The following is a 21,026-nucleotide window of genomic DNA, read 5'->3' as shown; positions in this document are numbered from 1 at the left end:
ATGTATAGAAACTGCTTCTCGAAGGAATATGAGGCAGCGTACTGAGAAGCTGACTGCCAACTCTCGGGAATCATTTATTAGTGGTAGCACAGACAGAAAATCTAGGTAGTCATCTGGAGAAGAAAATAAGTCAAGTACTGAGTTTTAGGCACACAGGAATTTTGCCACCGTTTAGAATTCCAAAGTAGGAAAAGATTTTAGATGTTTTCAAGGAACCTCTCGTTACAGTGTATGCGAGCTTCAGCCAAACTGCTGCCTTCCAAAACTTGGAAGAGTTCTCCACATTCTGTTCTATCACTCTCTGAAGTTGTGCCAAGATCTCGAAAATATCTCCAGTTCCTTCTCATCATGTCAGTATTGGATGATGAAAAACGCTTTGATCATTGAACAATCTTAAATGTTATTTTTGAACTAGAGGTTTCTGTTTAAATGGGATTCTGAAGATTTAATGCTGGATATATGAGGCCAATCACTGTTGGACTTCAGGAGTTCCTTTTTAGAACCTAAGGACATTTCTAATGTAGCCAATAAAGAGAAGAAAATTCAAACTTTTTCAGCTAGTGCAGGCCTCAGTAAATCCAACTCCGATCTACCTAGGCAGTTTTCATTCAGCTCTTTTTAATATTTTTTAGTTGTTGATGGACCTTTATTTTATTCATTTATTTGTATGCAGTGCTGAGAATCAAACCTAGTGCCTCACACATGTGAGGCAAGCACTCCACCACTGAGCAGTGACCCCAGCCCTCATTCAACTCTTTAGGCTTCCACTTCTCTACCAAACCACCAGCTCCACTCAAGAGACAGAGTCATTTAAATCTGTTGCACTAATATTCAATCAAATTATTGAAGAAAACTACCCAAAGGCTTGAACACTCAGTTAACATTAATTTAAATAACAAGTGCATCCCTTTTTGCATTTGAACAGTGTGTCAACAACCTTTTCAGACAGTCATTGCTGCTATGCATATTTCCCCTAGGCTATCCTTTGTAAAAGAATACAGGAAAGAATTACAACTTGTCTAAATTGTGGCCATATTAGTTAATCTAAATGATTATGTTGTGAGAAATATGCTTGTACCACAAAAAAAAAAAAAGCCAATAGAACTGAGATCAGACTCTATACAGTGAATTAGCAAGTGAAAAATAATTATTAAAACTCCCTGGTGTCAGAAAGGAACATTGTACTTTATACTTCACCTCCCATATTTCAAATCAAGTCAAGTTTTAATTGAGAACTTCGAGAATTATGAGAGGGTGAGAAAGGAAATTAAATCCATTAGTTAGAGAGGATCAGGAATGGAAATACCTTCCTAATTAGCCAAGGACTGGGAATGTAATACAGTGGTAGAGCTCTGACCTTGCAATTATTTAAAACCTTGTATTGCACTCCAGGAAAAAGATGTCCTGAGGATCAGGATACTTGTCAAGTGTAAGAGGTCATGCACAACCAAATTTTAAAAGGAAAAGAATATTTCAAAGAATTGAAAGATGCAAACTCCAAGATCACAGAAAAAGAAAGAAAGTCTAAGTAAGAAAAGTGAAAATCCTACGAAGTAACTTAGGCTTACATGAAAATAAGGCAAAATAACATTTTATAGTGTTCTTTGACAAAAACACCAAGGCCAAAAGGAGGTAAAAGATTTAGAAGAGGGGGCTGGGGTTGGAGCTTGGTGGTAAAGCATTTGCCTTCTACATATGAGACACTGGGTTCAATCCTCAGCACCACATAAAAATAAATAAATAAATAAATAAAGGTATTGTGTTCATCTACAACTAAAAAAATATTTAGAAGAAGGCATTAAGTTTAGAAATTTTTCCAATTCCTTGGAAGAAAATAACTTAAAAATCTATGTACTTCAGTGTCTATATTGGAAAATAACAATAATGCTCAATAATGTTTACATAAAACTTATTGTTTGCCCCAATCTAGTTTAATTATAAATGTTAAGTCATTTGATCTTCCTAATAGTTCTTATTATTATTTTTATGTTTTATACATGAAGAAAAATAGTACATACCTCACATAGGTCTGTTGCAATAATAACTAAGGTTGCTTATATAAAGTGACAAGCACAATACCTGGCACTCATTCATTCATTTAATAAGTATCTACTGAGCAATTACTACATGCAAGGAACGAGTCTCCAGGCAAGTAATATTATAGCATAATGTGCTTAATAAACATTAATCACTTTATTAATAAATGTTAATTACTTTACTATACCCCTGCTCCCTCAAAAATATAAAATAACCAGGAACATATAAAGGTAAGAAGCCAAGGGAAAAATCAGTGAATTTCTTTTGTTTTCTTTCTTTCTTTCTTTCTTTCTTTCTTTTTTTTTTTTTTTGGTACCAGCGATTGAACTCAGAGCCACTCAACCTTTGAGCCACATCCCCAGACCTTTTGTATGTTTTATTTAGAGACAGGGTCTCACTGAAGAGCTTAAGGCCTCACTAAGTTGCTGAGGCTGGTTTTGAACTCATGATCCTCCTGCCTCAGCCTCCTAAACCACTGGGATTACAGTCATGCGCCACTGCACCCAGCTGAATTCATTGATAATGGTGGGTAAAGAAATATCTGTTATATTGCATACACTTTTTGCTTTGTTCTGTAGGTCTTTATCAGAGGGCATTTTATGGTGATTACTACTTTGATATTACCTCTGAAATACACATTGGACATTGATTAAATTAGGACCAACACTCAGAATTATTCATGCCAAATTTACAAATGGGATGTTGACAAATCACTACAACTAAATGATATTTTTCAAATATTATAGAAAGAAAACAAGGAGAAAGTAGGGAATTTTAAAACAAAACATGTACTCTCTAAGTACTGGCAGGTTACTAATGTAATTTCTGTATAAAAAAAGCCATAGAGGGGGCTGGAGATATAGCTCATTTGTTAGAGTGCTTGCCTTGCATGCACAAGGCCTGGGTTGGATCCCAGCACTAAAAAAAAAAAAAAAAAAAAAAAGCCATAGAGTGGACTTCTGAAATTCCAGGCCAGTAGTTACCACTACTTCAAACAAACTGGTAGTTACTCAACAGTTATAAATAACATAGAAGAAGAAAGGCACAGTCAAATTTCTGAAGCTACAATTCTATTAAAGTTTAAGATTAGTGGGGTAGAGAACAGGATGTTCTTATCAATCTGTAAATAAGACACGTTTTGACTTAAGATCTAGAACAAGGCAATGAACTAATAGATCAAGGTATAATATGACTTGTTAAAAATCCTGATCAGGATCCAGGAAAAAGTCAGGGATCTCTGGGCTGTTTCCCTAAAACATCAGTTCAATTAAATCTTAAATGCAGGGTAAAGGGCTAGTGGTAAAGCTCTTGCCAGGCATGTGTGAGACCCTGGGTTCCATCCATAGCAACTTAAAAAAAATAATAAATTCAGGGAAAAAATTAACAAACAATGAAATGTTGAGGACCATCAAAACATGTATCAGAAACCCTAAAAAACATTGATTTACCCATGCTGAACTCTTTTGCAGCTCCAACGGGAATGAGATGTGCACTTCTGCCCACTCCAATCTCAACACCAGTCCTGAATTAGAGAAAACTCTTTGAGAAGTATGTGTAAAATGATTAGAGAAGTAGGAGAATGAGAAACTCATTTGAACCTCCACTGTCTAGTGACTTGATCTGCAGTCTCTTCCAAAGAGCCCTGCTCCTAAAAAATGACCAAGAAGCTCTAGAATATGCCCAAGGTGTCATTTAAAGAAAGCAAAGGAAACTCAACATGGCAGATGAAAGATGTGACTTGATGATGTAGGTTTGCACACCCCCTTCTCCACCCTGGATATTATGGGGATTTGAGCAGGCCCAGGAAATTATATTTTAAACATGACAATCAAGGAAATGTAAATATTAGATATTTGATATCATTAAGGAGCTATTGTTCCTAGATGTATTATTGTTTTTACTTTTTCTCTTTTGGCAATGCTGAAGTTTGAACTCAGGACCTTGTGCCTGCTAGGCAAGCACTCTACTGCTCAGCTACACTCCCAGTCCTTATTGTTTGTTGTTGTTGTTCTAATTAGTTATACATGACAGTAGAATGCATTTTGACACATTATACATATATGGAATATAACTTTTCATTCTTCTGGTTGTACATGATGTAGTCCTTTAAAATATTCATAGATCCGGAGGACTCTCTTCCTGCATGGGGCCTTCACAGGACAACACATTAACTTATTGTAGCATACATACAGAATACTACATGTAATATTGGAAAACCAGCTTCTACCTCAGAGCAAAGCCTGTCCAAGGAAGGGACATGCCTTTGTCCTTGGAAAAACCCACAGAGCACTCTTAGGCACATTCCCACCCTGCTAAGTTGTTTATCTACAGGAGAGATCTGCTGCACCAGGTGTTCCTGACTCAGTCAGGCTAGGTGGGGATCCATAGCAGCCCCCTAGCAGCCACCAATCAGCATGAGACAGGGAAATACCTGGGATGCCAGATGACCCTCCCAGTATTTTATGATGGTTGATAACGTGTTGGGAAACCATGTAGTTGTTCAGCAGTACACCCCTCATAGCTTAAACCAATCAGTTCAAAGAATACCCCTTTTGTACTGACCAATCACCCCTACCCAACTTGTTCCCACCAGTAAATGTGCTAATCATGTTTTAGAGTTGTTATTTGATTTTCCCGCGGTGTGTGATGATTTGCTATGATGTATGTGAAGTCCCTGCCTTCTCCAAAGAACGTATAAAACTGCTGCAAACCCTGGGCTTGGGGCCTCTCAGCGTCACCAGTTGCTGTGTGTGTGCCTGCGGAGGACCGAGCTAGCTCGCAATAAACACCTCTTTGCTGCTTACATCGATCTTGGGTCTCTGGTGGTCTTTGGGGGTCCCGAATTCGAGCATAACAATATCACTAATCCTCTTTTGCCTATGGTTCCTTGGTTCTGCCCTTATGCACTACTTTAATGAACCCTAAAAAACTCATTAATTTCATAGTTAATATTCATTAACTCAAAAGAGATTTGAAAAAATGAACAGTGATTACTTAAAAGAAAATTTGGGGTGGGGGGATAACTGGGATTGAACCCAGGGGTGCTTAACCACTGAGCACATCCCCAGTCCATTTTTATTGTTTTATTTTGAGACAGGATCTCATTAAATTGCTTAGAGCCTCACTAAGTTGTTCAGGCTGTCCTCTAACTTGTGATCCTCCTATCTCAGCCTCCCGAGTGGCTGGGATTACAAACCTGCCCAGCTCAAGTCTGAATTTTCTTAAACAGAACAAGATAGAAATATTTGGACCAAAATCTATGTATAAAATGTAGATTGGAATGAAATGATGCAAAAACAAATTGGTCATTCACCAAAGTCTAAATATATTTGCTTATTTTAAATTTTGTTTCAAATCTTCACTATTCTATATAGCATTTATTTCATGTAAAATGTAGTTGGTTTACAAGTTTCTGTTTTTTAACTTATCTCCCTCAAGTAAATAAACCTGACATGAATCTCCATGGAACTGTGACTTGAGTTATCATCTGAAGGCAGTCTACCCAAATTATAAGGAACTTTTTCATTTGTTTTGTTTTATTTTGATAGATGGCAAATTTTCTTTTAAAGACTCAGTCTGTAAACTTAATACTGTAAACCTAATAGGGTCACATATGACCTCAAAACCCAACATTTTTTTTCATTTGGCAACAAGACTTGCTTCTTGAATTTGGGAGTTGAGTGCTAGGGACCAAGCCCTTGTGCATGCTAGGCAAGTGCTTTACCACTGAGCTATGTCCCCACCCCCTAGCTTGCTTCTTCTTGACCATGAACTGCATCATGACTCAGTCTATTATTACATTATCAGAGGGAAAGATCAAAACTGTCCTTTAAATAAGGAGTTGTGAGCAAATATTATAGAATATTTTAGATATGTTTTGTCGAATAGTTGGAAATGTCAACTTTCACTTACACTGTAGGTTTAGATTGGCAATGATAACCCTCAAGAGGATATTTATTTCTGTCTTGGTATCTTTCTCTACATTATAGTATGATTCTGCAAAGTGAGGGGAAATATATTTGTTGTGATGACCTCCTGTTTCACACTGTCAGGCTTTAACAGATAAAATTATTGTAGAACATTCCCCTTGTCTTGTGGTCTTTAAAAGTCTCTTTATTAAAATATATAATACTAGTTATTAAATGCCAGAATAGATAATTCCAAGATACTAAGTAAACAACTCAGTTCTCCTTGATGAACTCATTCATTGCTTTGTTTTGTGTCTTAAGCATTCCTTAATAAAACCTTCACCTTAAATGCCTCTACTTAGGTGAAAGCCTTTTGTTCCAGCATGCTTACATAAAGTTCCAGAGAAGTTTAATTTTTTCTTAGCTGTGATGGCTTTTTTTTTCTTTTTTGTATTGGGGATTTAACCAAGGACCACTTTACCACTGAGCTACATCCCCAGTCATTTTTACTTTATATTTTGAGACAGAATTTCACTAACTTGTTGGATCTGGCCTTAAACTTGCTATCCTCTAGTCTCACCCTCCCAAATCACTGGGATTACAGGCATGCACCACCATGGACACCTACTTTGATGGCTTCTATTGGTCATGAGCAATAACCTTTTGATAGATTGGCAAAAATGAAGATGTGAATACTTAATACTGTTTAAATACTAACATCATCTCCCCTGCCTTCATTCACATAATATTCTCTGAACTGCTATAGCAGCCTTCTAACTTAGGCCCTGTTGCTTTTACTCTTCTCTCAATTCATTACAATGTGGCCTCAGGCAAGTTACATATCCTTTCTGTGCTTCTTTTACTTCATCTGAAAAATAGGAATATGCTAGGGGTATAGTTAAGTGATAGAGCACTCCAAGGACCTGGATCAAGCCCCAGAAATATCAAAAATATTGATTTTTTAAAATAAAAAATAAAGTACTGGGGGAAGAACTGTCAATATAGAATGCCATACCCACTGAGAGTACTCTTCAAAAATGAAGGTTAAGGTCTGAGGTATAGCTCGGTGATAGAGTACTTATAGCATGAAGTCCTGGGTTCAATATCCATTACCCCCCCCCACACACACACACAATTTTAAAAAGTAAAGAAAAATGTTCTTTTATAATTAATTAGTTAGTTAAAATTAGGTATATATGACAGCAGAATGCATTTTAATTAATTAATTATAATTAGGTATATATGACAGCAGAATGCATTTTGATTCATTGTACACAATTGCAGCACAACTTTTCATTTCTCTGGTTGTACAGATGCAGTGTCACACCATGTATGTAGTCATATATGTACCTAGGGTAATGATGTCCATCTCATTCCACCATCTTTCCTGCCCCCATACCCTCTCCCTTCCCCTCCTTTCATTTTGCCCAATCAAAGTTCCTTCATTTTTCCCATGCCCTCCCCCAAAAGATGTTCTTTAACACGCAAAAAAGTTGAAAGAATTCATCTCCAGCAGACTCACACTATAAGCAATGTTAAATAAAAAGTCCTTCAAGCAGGAGGAAAATCATACCAAGCATAAACATGGATCCACACACATAACACTAGAAATAGTAACTTGGTGGATACATGTTTATTTGTTTGTTTGTTTTGTGTTGTGTATACGTGTGTGTGTGTGTGTGTGTGTGTGTGTGTTTGTACCAGAGATGGAACCCAGGAGCACTTAACAACTGAGCCACATCCCCAGCCCTTTTTTATATTTCATTTAAAGATAGGGTCTAGGGACTGGGGACATAGCTCAGTTGGTAGAGTGCTTGCTCAGTATGCACAAGGCCCTGGGTTCAATCCCCAGCATCATCTAATAATAATAATAATAAGTACAGATAAGGTCTCTTTTTCTTTTTTGGTGGTGCTGGGGATAGAACCCAGGACCTTATGCAAGCAAGGCAAGTACTGTATCAACTGAGCTTTATCCCCAGCCCACAGACAGGGTCTCACTGAGGTGCTTAGGACCTCGCTAAATTGCTAAGGCTGGTTTTGAACTTGAGGATCCTCCTGCCTCAGCCTCCCCAGCCTGTGCCACCATGCTCAGCTGGATAAATGTATTTTTTAAAATTCTTATTATTTAAGCTGGGCACAGTGCCTGTAAACCCAGTGGCTCAGGAGGCTGAGGCAAGAGGGTCACCAGTTCAAAGCCAGCCTCAACAAAAGCGAGGCACTAAGCAATTCAGTGAGACCCTGTCTCTAAATAAAATACAAAACAGGGCTAGGGATGTGGCTCAGTGGTCGAGACGTGCCCCTGAGTTCAATCCCTAGTACCCCTCCAAAAAAATCTTATTTTTTAAATCCTTTAAGAGATAAATAACTGTTCCAAAAACTATTAATAATGTAACATAGATTTGTAATATATGTAACAGTGAAGCATATAAAAACAACAGCATAAAGTAAGGGTCAGTAAACTTTGTCTTTGGCCCTAAAGCAGTTTACCACCTATTTGTAAACAAAGTTACTGGAACACAGTTATGCCCATTCATTTACAAATTGACTGATTTTATGCTACAATAGCTGAGTTGAGTAGCCAGTAACAAAGACTGGCTCACAAAGCTAAAAAAAATTGCTGATTGGCCCTTCAGAGAAAAAGTTTGCTGACCCCAGTTTAAAGTCTGTGAGGAGAGAAATGGAAATACACTAAAGTTCTTATAAGTGAAGTGATATAATGTCACTCTGAATAGTACTGTGATAAGTTAAAGATGTATGCTATAAACCCCAAAGCAAGTATTAAAATAACAAAGCAATGAATTACAGTTAATAAGCCAGTAAAGATGACAAAAGATATCGTAAAAACACACATTTAATCCAAAAGAAAGCATCAAAAGAGGACAAGAGAGCAAAGGACACATGGGAGAAATAGAAAGCAAATAGCAAGATGACAGAAATAAGCAAAACCATACTAATAATTATTAATCGTTAATGTAAATAAGTGTAAAACATCCCATTTAAAAGAGAGAAATATGGGGCTGGGGTTGTGGCTCAGCAGTAGAATGCTGGCCTAGCACGTGAGAGGCTCAGGGTTCAATCCTCAGCACCACATAAAAATAAGTAAAATAAAGGTATTGTGTCCAATCACAACTAAAAAAAATTCTAAAAAATAAAATAAATAAATAAAAGGCAGAAATAACCAAAGTGGACAAAAAAGCAAGATGTAATTATATTTTGCTTACAAAAGTTCATTTTGCCAGGCTCAGTGGCTCACGCCTATAATCCCAGTGGCTCAGGAGGCTCAGGCAAGAGGACCAAGAGCTCAAAGCCAGCCTTAGCAATGGCAAGGTGCTAAGCAACTCAGTGAGACTCTGTCTCTAAATAAAATACAAAATAGGACTGGGGATGTGGCTGAGTAGTCAAGTGCCCCTGAGTTCAACCCCTGGTAACAACAACAACAACAAAAAAGTGCATTTTAATGTGAAAGCATAAGTAGATTGCAAGTAAAAAAAAAAAAAGAAAGAAAGAAAAGATATGCCATGATAATATTAATAAAAAAGAAATCCAGCTAAGCTTGGAGGTGAACACCTCTAGTTCTAGCAACTTAGAAGGCTGAGGCAGGAGAATCTCAAGTTTGAGGCCAGCATCAGTAACTTAGACTCTGTCTCAAAATAAAAAAAGACTGGGCATATAGCTCAGTGGTAGACTGCCCCTTTGTTCAATCCCCAGTATTTCCAGTACTGCCAATAAATAAATATATAAATAAATAGATAATAGAAGGCTAAAAAAGAAAAATAAATCTATATTAATATCAGATGAAACAGTTCAAAGCAAAGAACATATCTGGGAATAAAGGAGTTCATTTTACAAGCTCAATCTAGTAAGAAGATTTGACAATATTTTTGTGAATAATAGAGCTTCCAAATATAAGAAGAAATAATAGATAGTACTACAAGGAGAAATAGAAAAATCCAAAATTCTAGTCAGAGATATCAATAAACTTTCCACAGCAACTGATGGAACAAATAAAAAAAAAAACTAATAAGAATATAAAAGTCTTGAAGAACACAATTATCAACTTGACCTAATTGGCACCTACAGAATATTTCACACAACACCAAAATATACATTCTTTTCAAGTGCACACAGACTATTTAGCAAGAGAGACTATATGCTAGGCTATAAAATATGTCGCAAAAGGACAGAAAATTCAAGAGGACAGAAAATTATACAAAGTATGCTTTCTGACCAAAATAACAAAAAGAAATTTGGGATATTCACAAATATGTGGAAAATAAATAATATACTTGACACAGCCCAAAGGTCAAAGAACAAATATAAAATTAGAAAATACTTTGAAGTGAAGGGTAATAAAAACAATATATTGTTTTGTGGGATGTTTCTAAAGCAGATATTAGGAGAAAATTTATAGCACTAAACACCTACATTATAAAATTAAAATGTCTCAAACCAATGCTCTCTGTTTCTACATATGAAACTAGAAAAAGAACATATTAAACCCAAAGTGAACAGGAAAAAAATAAGAAAAATAAGAGTAGAAATCACTGTAATAGAAAACAGAAGAATGATTGAGAAAAATCAATTAAATTAAAAGCTGTTCCTTTGAGACCAATCAAAATTGATACATCTCTAAAATAGACAAATTAAGGTAAAGAAAAGACTCAAATTACCAATATCAAGAACGAAAGCCAGCCTCAGCAATGGTGAGACACTAAGCAACTCAATGAGACCCTGTCTCTAAATAAAATACAAAATTGGGCTGGGATGTGGCTTAGTGGTTGAGTGCCCCTGAGTTCATTCCCCAGTATGGGAAAAAAGAAAGAAAGAAAGAAAGAAAGAAAGAAAGAAAGAAAGAAAGAAAGAAAGAAAGAAAGAAAGGAAGGAAGGAAGGAAGGAAGGAAGGAGGGAGGGAGGGAGGGAGGGAGGGAGGGAGGGAGGGAGGGAGGGAGGGAGGGAGGGGAAAAAGGAATGAAAGAGAACATCACCACAGAATCTACAATTAAAGTAATAATAAGGGAAATTTATGAATAATTTCATGGTAATAAATTCAGTACCATATTAAATGAACAAATTCCTTTTACAGACACAAAGCCCACTCAAGAAAAACATGAACCCAAGAACACTGTATCTATTAAAGGAATTGAATTTGTATTAAAAACTTCTCATAAAAAAAAAAAAAAAACTCGAGATCTTGATGGCTTCACTGGGGAAGGCTCCGAAGTATTTAAGGACAAAAAAGTACCAAATCTACACTAATCCTTCCGGAGAATATTTGATAGGAGAGAGATTACTGTATTTACTTATTATACGAAGTCACCAATATTGTTTTTTTGGTTGTTTTGTTGTTATCATTGTTTGATTGTTTTTTGGATCAGACATTTAACCATTGAGCCACACCTCCCAGGCCTTTTTAGGTTCTTTTTTGAGACAGGGTCTTGCTAAGTTGCTGAGAGCCTCCATAAGTTGCTGAGGCTGGCTTTGAACTTGTGATCCTCCTGCCTGCGCCTCCCCAGTTGCTGAGATTCCAAAATTGCTAAAGGAGCGGGAGGGGTGGGGGGAAGAGCTGAGGACAAAAAAGACATTCTGAGAAAATAAAACAGATCTTGGACTGGGTGGTATAGTGCTTGCCTAGCAACCTCAGTCCTTGGGTTAGATCCTCAGCCCAATCAAAAGTGGAAAAACCAGGGAGGGGCTGGGGCTGGGGCTGGGGCTCAGTGGTAGTGCACTTGCCTGGCATGTGTGAGGCACTGGGATCAGTTCTTAGCACCACATATAAATAAATAAAATGAAGGTCTATCAACAACTAAAAAAAAAAAAAAAAGAAAAAGAAAAAAAAAGAAAAAAGAAAAACCAGAACAATATCCTTCATGAATATGCATACAAAATAAGCTAAAATTAAAATCTACCAAACTGAATCAATAATATATTAAAAAGATAACACACTAAGATCCAGCAGAGGGCTGCACAAGGCCATGGGTTCAATTCCCAGCATCACACACACACACACAAAGACTCAGCAGATTTTAAGATTAAAAACCCAGTGTAATTTACTATGTAAATAAATCAGAAGAGGAAATCCCATATAAGCAATTCAATTAATACAGTAAGGGGCTTTGGAAACAGCAACATTGATTTCTGATAAACACTCTCTGTAAACTAGGAATAGAAATAAACTCCCTCAACCAGAAAAAGGATCTGTGAAACACCTAACAATAAATTTAATAGTGGAAGATTGAATGTCTTCTAAGATAAGGAACAAGAAAAAGATGTCCACTTTTACCAACTCATTGAACACTGCATTGAAACTTCTAGACAGAGTAAGTAGGTGAAAAGACAAATAAGAAGGGAGGGGGCTGGGCATGGTGGTGCAGGCCTGTAATCCCAGCTGCTCCATGGGGAGGCTCAAGCAGGAAGATGGTGAGTTGAAAGCCAACCTCAGCAATAGTGAGACCAATTCAGTGAGACCCTGTCTCTAAATAAAATACAAAATAGGGCTGGGGATGTGGTTCAGTGGTTGAGTGCTCCTGAGTTCAATCCCCAGTACTGGGGGGGGGGGTGCGGAAGAGCAGGGAAGAGAGGAAGGGGATTGGAAAGAAGTAAAATTGTTGTTTATTCACAGATCATCTAGTGAGAAATCCTGTGGAACATACAAAAACAGCCATGAGAAAAACATCAGTAAATTTAGCGAAGTTTCAGAATAGAAAGGCAAAGTACAAAAATCAATTATGTATTATTTAGTAGCAAAGAACAAATAAAAAATTCAAATGAGAATTAAAACACTTTACCATAGGATCCAGAAATATGAAGTACTTGGGGACAAATCTTGCAGATATGAAAGACATATACACTGAAAACCACAAACAAATGTTTAAAAAAATTAAATAAGACTTAAATAAATGAGACCTATCAGTTTCAGGGAATGGAAGAATCAATATTGTTACCATGTCACATCTCCCTGAAGACTTATTAGGAGACTTTTTTTTTTTTTTTTTTTTTGGTGCTGGGGATTGAACCCAGGGCCATAAGCATGCAAAGCAAGGACTCCTCCAACTGAGCTATATCCCCAGCCCCTCCCCTGTCTTTTTTTAAACAAGTTGTCAAGCTAAATTTTCAAATTATGAAAACGGAAAGAGTGCTAGGGTTTTGGCTCAGTGGTAGAGTGCTTGCCTAGCATGTGTGAGAAACTGGGTTTAATTCTCAGCACCTCATAAAAATCAATAAATAAAATAAAGGTCTATCAATAACTAAAAAAAAAATTTAAAAGAAAACGGAAAGAATCTAGAATAGAAAAAACAATTTGGTTAAAAATAAATAAAGAACAGGGCTGCGATTGTAGCTCAGTGGTAGAGCACTTGCCTTGCATGTGTGACGCCCTGGGTTCGGTCCCCAGCACCACATAAAAATAAACAAATAAAAATAAAGATATTATGTCCATCTACAACTAAAAAATTTTTAAAAAGAACCAAGTTGGGAGAATTCAAAACTTACTAAGAAACTAAACTAATCAAGACAGTGTGGTACTGTTGTGAAGAGATAATAGAAAAATGGCACAAAATAGAAAATCCAGAGATAAACTCAAACATATGGATAAATAGTTTTTTTACAAAAGTTGATGAGTTAAAGGCTCATCAGTGAAAAAAAGACAATAGTTTCAGCAAATGATGTTAGTACAATTGAATATTCATGTGCAAAAAAATAAGCTTAGATCCATATCTCACACTTTATATAAAAATTAATCTGCAATCTAATAAAGATGTAAGTCAAAAATCTAAAACAGAACATAGAAATATTTGTGGCCTTAATTTAGGCAAAGATTTTTATTTTTGTTCTTTTTTTGGTACTAGGGATTGAACCCAGGGGTGCTTAACCACTGACCACATCCCCAGCCCTTTTTATGTTTTGTTTAGAGACAGAGTCTCAACTGAGTTGCTTAGTGCCTAGCTTTTGCTGAGGCTGGCTTTGAACTCGGGATCCTCCTACCTCAGCCTCCCCAGCTGGTGGGATTATAGGCATGCACCACCACACCTGGCAAGATTTTTTGACTAAGACAATAACACCACAATTCATAAAAGAAAAAAAGTTTAAATTGGACTACATCAGAATTAAAAATCTCCACCAGGCACAGTGGCACACACATGTAATCCCAGTGGCTCAGGAGGCCCAGGCAAAAGGATTGCAAATTCAAAGCCACCCCCAGAAACTTAGGGAGTCCCTCATCAACTCAACGAGACTCTGTCTATAAATAAAATTTAAAAAAGGGATGTGACTTAATGATTGAGTGCTCCTTGGGTTGTATCCTCTGTTCTAAAAATAAAAATAAAAAGAATTATACATCTCCACTCTTGGAAAGTAACTCTTTAAGATGTAAAGATGGCCTTAGGCCTTAGCCTAAGCAAGTCCATTTGAAAACTTCAGTTTGAAACCTGCAGTCTCACTAGGCACACCTAACAGAGCCCTCCAGTATGGCCCTCAGACACAAACAAGTCACTTCTCCCCACACTGACAAGCTCAGAGTGAAGTCTCTATAATGTCGTCCTCCAGAGATGGGGGGGGGGAGAAAATCAGGGTGAGGACCACCCGACCAGATGCTTTAACCCCAGGGCAAGTGTATCACTGAGAAATCCAGTGGCAATGATGTTAGAGTCTGTAAACAAGTCAGGATGGCGCCTGGCATATTGCCTGAGGGAGTGGTTTATGAAGTAATGCCAGAGAGCCATTAAGTGTGGAGATTCCTTATTGGTTGACTGATGTATCTAGTTTATGCTAATTAAGATAAGCTGTGTGGAATGTATAAATACCCCTCCTGTCCTATAATAAACGGCTCCCACTCGTCACCCCCCCCCCAGGTTATTTTGCTGCAGCCGGACTGCGGCACACTGATAGGGATTGAAAATGTGGTCAGATGCCCCCAAATTTAGTATAAATGATGGAGCAAGTGAACACACATTCAGTTAGCTGACACTGATGCCCTCAGACTGAAGAGCCTGATGAGGACCTAGACTGACATCCCAATGATCCTCACCACTCTCAAACTCTGCAGCCACATTTTTTTCTTGGTTGTTGATAGATCTTTATTTTATTTGCTTATAAGAGGTGCTGAAAATTGAACCCAGTGCCTCACACATGCAGACAAGTGCGCTACTGCTGAGCCACATCTCGACCCTGGTGAGAGCAGAGACTTCTTCCCACAACCCTCTCCTCAACAAGCCATCAGCTCCACCCCAGGAGAAGCATGCCTTGGTTCCAGATCTAATATACTTAGAACCTAAGGCTTCAGACTTTTGATCTGACACTTGAACTTATCATGCAGAGGGAATGTCTGTCATGAGCCTGTCATGATTAAGTGTGTTTGCAGTGCTTAGAATTAATCTAGAATTGTTAGCTGTGAATTGATTGTCCATTGCAGTGCCCATTTTCTTGATTAAGAACCTATAGAGTGAAATTGTATTGAGTGATTTGAGTGAATAAAGCATTGAAAATGGCAGAAGCGCACCGACATTCTTTATTTCTCCCCTTGGAATGCATAAGTCACTCCTTTTGACCATTGCTGCATAAGAGAATAAAAACAGCTAGGAGGGGTGGTTCAGGCCTGTAGTCCTAGCTATTTGGGAGGCTACGATAGGAGGATCTCAAATTTGAGGTCAGCCTCAGAAACTTAGAGGGCTGGGGAGGAAACCACAGAAACTTACTAGCTCCGTGGTAAAGCACCCCTGGATTTAATCCCCAGTACCACAAAAAAAAAAAAAAAAAAGAAAAAAAGAAAAGAAAAGAAAACCAAAAAAAGCTGAGATAAGAATACATACATAATGTATGATTCCATTAATATAAGACTTCAAATAATGCAAAATGTAAAAATCTATCCTGATGGAAAGGTAATTAGTGATTTCCTGGGAGGGATATATGGATGGGAAGGTGAAGAGAGAAATTATAAAGATGTACAAGAAAATTTCTGGAAGTAATGGGTATATTCACTATCATAATTGTGGTAATGGTTGTGTCAATTTATACACATGCCAAAACTTATCAAATTATACACTTTCAATCTGTGTAGTCTTTTTGTTTCAATGATAATTTCCATAAAAATGTTGAAGTTGATAAATATTCATTGTAAAATTAACATGAAAGAGATGAAGATTTTAGTAAATAACTTATTTTAATAGCACTTGGTAGAAAGTTAATCAAATAATTCAATTGGGTGAACTATGTTCACTCTTTTTCTTAAATTTATTTGTATTTTTTACACAAATGGAGCACAATGTCTCATATACATTCATTCTTTTTTTTTTTTTTTTTTTTTGTACTGGGGATTGAACTCAGGACCTTGTGCAAGGCAAGCACTCTACCAACTGAGCTATATCACCAGCCCCTATATGTTCACTCTTAACATGCTCTCTCAACAAAAATAGTCAGTCATATATAAGTCTGAATCAAATGTTTGTATGCAGAAGCAAGAAGTCAAAATGTTGCTGGGTGGAGTGGCACACACCTGTAATCCCAGTGACTCAGGAGGCTAATGCAGGAGGATGGCAAGTGGGAGAACAGCCTTGAAAATTTAGTGTTCCCTGTCTCAAAATAAAAATTTAAAAGGATCAGGTGCAGTGATGCATGCCTGTCATCCCAGTGACTCAGGAAGCTGAAGCAGGAGTACCACAAGTTTAGACCCAGCCTCAAGAACTTAGTGAGGCCCTAAGCAATTTAGCAAGACCCTACCTCTAAATAAAAAGGGTTGGGGATGTGGCTTAGTTGTTAAGTGCCCCCTGGGTGCAATCCCTGGTACAAAAACAAAGAAGGAAAGGAAGAAAGGAAGGAGGAAAGAAAGAAAGGGAGGAGGAAAGAAAAAAAGAGGGCTGGTGGGCTGGGGATGTGGCTCAAGCGGTAGAGCACTCGCCTGGCATGCGTGCGGCCCAGGTTCCATCCTCAGCACCACATACAAACAAAGATGTTGTGTCTGCCGATAACAACAACAACAAATATTAAAATTATCTCTCTCTCTCTCTCTCTCTGTCTCTCTCTTTGAAAAAATAAAAAAGAGGGCTGGGGGTATAGTTGACCGATAGAGCATCCTGGGTTAAATTCCTAATACACACACACACACACACACACACAGAGTCAAAATGCCCTGGGCTGGAGATATACCTCAGTGCTAGAGCATTTAACTATCATATGTGAGACTCTGGGTTTAACCTCCAGCACTGGAAAAAAAAAATCAGTATGTTCTGAGTCCAAAGGTCATAGTCCACACTATTCACTGTATCAAAATTGTCAAATGGTATAATAAGAATAGCCTAAGTCTAATTGAGATGATTGAGGTAATATTGAATTATATCCCCTTTATGAGTTGACAAAGTAATTGAAGAAGTAAGATTTTCATATATTAAATAATTTATCTATAGACCATGTGATCGCATCTAAAATTGTATTGGAAACTCAGAGAAGTAAGAGACTTAAGGAAATCTTTGTGGAGGGATTGGAACTTGAATTGACTTCAAAGGATGATGGGGCACACAGAAAAGAAAGGATAAGACACTTTAGGAAGGAACAAAGACAGAAATAGTGTGTAGTATTTTAGGGACAGTATTCAGTGTGACTTGACGAGACCAAAGGGAACATATTGGGGAAAATGCGAGGATGGAACCGAGCTATGGAAGGCCATCAAGCCAGAAAAAGAAGATTGAATTGGATTCATTAAGCAAATTTCTTGAGAAGGATCTGGCACCATTATGCTCAATGGGTTTAGTCAGAGGGAGAGGGGAGTAGGGAAGATTAACTTTGTGGTAGACTAAGGTGGTAGTATAAAAAATGTTGAGATGTGACATTTATACACAATGGAGTACTATGCAGCACTAAAATATGACAAAATCATGGGATTTGCAGGGAAATGGATGGCATTAGAGCAGATTATGCTAAGTGAAGCTAGCCAATCCCTAAAAAACAAATGCCAAATGTCATCTTTGATATAAGGAGAGCAACTAAGAACAGAATAGGGCGGAAGAGCATGAGAAGAAGATCACCATTAAACAGGGACAAGAGGGGGGAGGGAAAGAGAGAGAGAAGGGAAATTGCATGGTAAAGGAAGGAGACCCTCATTGTTATACAAAATTACATATAAGAGGAAGTGAGGGGAAAAGGGAAAAAATACAAGGGGGAGAAATGAATTACAGTAGAGGGGGTAGAGAGAGAAGATGGGAGGGGAGGGGAGGGGAGGGGGATAGTAGAGGATAGGAAGGGTAGCAGAATACAACAGTCACTAGTATGGCAGTATGTAAAAAAGTGGATGTGGAACCGATGTGAATCTGCAATATGTATACGGGGTAAAAATGGGAGTTCATAATCTGCTTGAATCAAATATATGAAATATGATATGTCAAGAGCTTTGTAATGTTTTGAACAACTAATAAAAAAATTTAAAAAAAAGAAATGTTGAAATGAACTTAAAAAATACTTTATAGAAGGCCTGAACAAGAGTTGAAGATATTAGAGACTTGCTTCATATACTTAGTTATTTTTAGGGCTGGTGTTGTGGCTCAGTGGTAGAGTGCTTGCCTAGCATGCATGAGGCACTGGGTTCGATCCTCAGCACCACATTAAGATAAAATAAAGGTATTGTGGCCACCTATAACTAAAAAATTATAAATAAATATTTTTTAAAAATTAGTTATTTTAAAATTTTTTTATTGGTTCATAATAGTATACATAACATTAGAATTTATTTTGACCATATAGTTAGTACTATCCCTTGATTCCTTGACCTTGTGATTAGGATTAGTTTAATATTTAGATATACTTTCATATCCATATTTGAGAGTAACCACATACCCACAGTTTTTTAATCTAAATCTAGGATTTTTTTACATAAATATATTTAACATCATAAAGTGTCATTTTTTTCAGTAATCAATATGAGAAAGAGAAACATCAAAAGACTATATGAAAGAATGAAAATCAGGAATCCAGTAATAAGTGATTTTGACAAAAAAACACAGGATATTTAGAAGTCTCAAAAAGAGAAAAAAAAACGGACATAAAAGAAAAGCAATTGAACGAAAATAGAAAAACATTTAGAAAACTATTGTGACATACTATTTAATTTTTCTTTTTTATTCTTATTCAAGCATAATGTATCATCTGATTCTTCCTGATTGATTTATTCAGTATTAAGTATTCTGCATTGTTTCATTAATGTCCTTTGTAAAATTGTGCTCAATTGTCACCTGACTTTATAATTTGATACATTGTTTATTCTGATTTTCTTTTTACACAGGATTCAACCTGTAATTATAAAAATTTTTTGTGTTTTAAACAATTATCTGTGATTCTATGTCATGTCTTTCTAATTTAATATTTATTCTAGATATTTCTCTTTAGTAATTTTGTACATCATTCTGAACTGAATAGCATTGTCAATTACATTCTATATGGTCCTGTGGACTCTTCCTTTGAAAAATAAAGAGATTTCTGGCACAGAGAGCTTTTCTTTTTTTTTTTTTATGAGATTGCTTAGAGGGTTTTTTTTTATGCTTTTGAAGGGAGGAAAAGAGACAGCTGGCAGAGCCTTTCTTTCTTGTTCTGACCTTAACTTGCTTTATTCCCACTGCACAATTTCCTAGAGCAGGCTAAACCATGTAAGTTATAAACCTTTGACAGCCTAAGCAACCAATCTTTGGCAAATGGTTCTACTTGCAAGCTAAGCAAAAGAGCATTTTTCTTTAAAAAAAAAAAAAGTGCTTTCAGAATTAATTTTTTTTTTACAAATATCTTATCCAAATAAACTTTTATGATATTCCATCACACCATACCATTACCCTCTTTTTGCTGTCCCTACATCAACCACTTAGAACTCCAGGTCAAAGTAAGCCTTGAGTTAAAACAATGTGAAATAAAGTCAACAGCTAAAGTCTTTCTCTGTTATCTCAAACTCATCCCCTTTTTGCCATCCTCCATTTACTGCCTGTGTTGAGATCCCAGTAATCTGGCTCCTGCCTACTCCAATAGCTCTTAACTATTATCTCCTTGCTTCTGGTTGTGCCTCTCTAGTCCTTTTCATTTTCTATGGTGCCACAGAGTGATTTATCAAAAATAGTCAATTGAGGGCTAGGGCTGTAGCTCATTGGCAGAGCACTTGCCTAGCATGTGTGAGGTACTGGGTTCAATTCTCAGCACCACATATAAATAAATGAATAAAATAAAATAAAGGTCCATCAACATCTAAAAAAATTTTTAAAAAGTAGTCATTTGGCAGATTCTCTTTTGCCTGCAGAAGAAAGTCCAGTTGCCTTAGCATAGTATATGGGGCTTTCATGATTTGGCTCCTGCCTGTTTCTCCAGTATTATCTCTCAACACTCATCTGCTTTGTACTTTTTGCTCTGGTTGCACCATTCTGAATTACTTACATGTCCCACCATGATGTTAAACTTGACCTTAATGACCTCCCCAAATTTTCCTCTAAGTGACTCCTATTCATCCTTCAGGATTCAGGTCAGGCATCACTTTTCCAAAAAGCCTTTCTTCAACTTCTCATCCATTGGCTTCCTTCCAGTTCATGATGTTCCTCTCTTTCTTTCTCTCTCTTTTCCAATTTCCTTTCCCTCTCTCTCCCCCTCTCTTCCTTCCTTCCTTTCTTTCATTTTTGTGATGTTGGGGATTGAATTGAACCCAGGGCTTTGCACATGCTAGGCAAGTGCTCTGCCATGAGCTACCCCTAGCCCCAGTTCACTATGTTCTCAAAATATCCTGTTCTTATCTCTCTCAGGTTAGTATTATAGTATACTATCACATTTTTATTTGTTTTATTTCTTTTCACTTGGATATAAATGTCTAGAGGGGCTGAGATCCTGGCTCAACAGTAGAGCACTTGCCTCACACATGTGAGGCAGCAGGTTCAATCCTCAGCATCACATAAAAGTAAATAAAATAAAGGTATAGTGTACAACAATACAAAAATTAAATAAAATAAAGGTATTATCTACAACAATAAAAAAAATTAATAAATGAATAAATAAATAAATACTTAGAAAGCAGGGAATGTGTAAATTCATATTTTTGTTCTAGGACATACTAGTTACCTGCTCCATGAATGGATA

General features: G+C 36.9%; 1 protein-coding gene across 10 annotated transcripts in view; it reads right to left on the bottom strand.

Moving 5' to 3' along the window:
* The window catches only part of Lrch2 (leucine rich repeats and calponin homology domain containing 2), a 133,686-nt gene that overhangs the window by 103,096 nt on the left and 9,564 nt on the right, over window positions 1-21,026 (bottom strand). For 5 of the 10 annotated variants that reach the window (XM_078034340.1, XM_078034345.1, XM_078034347.1 and 2 more), the window contains exon 1: window positions 43-210. The exons of 1 other annotated variant lie outside the window; for it this stretch is intronic. The gene's annotated coding sequence lies outside the window, so the exon portion shown is untranslated. 4 more of the 10 variants (XM_078034342.1, XM_078034343.1, XM_078034344.1 and 1 more) reach the window with 4 other exon arrangements.

Source organism: Ictidomys tridecemlineatus, chromosome X (genome assembly GCF_052094955.1).
Source record: "Ictidomys tridecemlineatus isolate mIctTri1 chromosome X, mIctTri1.hap1, whole genome shotgun sequence".
Taxonomy (NCBI): domain Eukaryota; kingdom Metazoa; phylum Chordata; class Mammalia; order Rodentia; family Sciuridae; genus Ictidomys; species Ictidomys tridecemlineatus.
The sequence above is the reverse complement of the archived record's forward strand: the minus strand, read 5'-3'. Positions and strand labels throughout refer to the sequence as shown.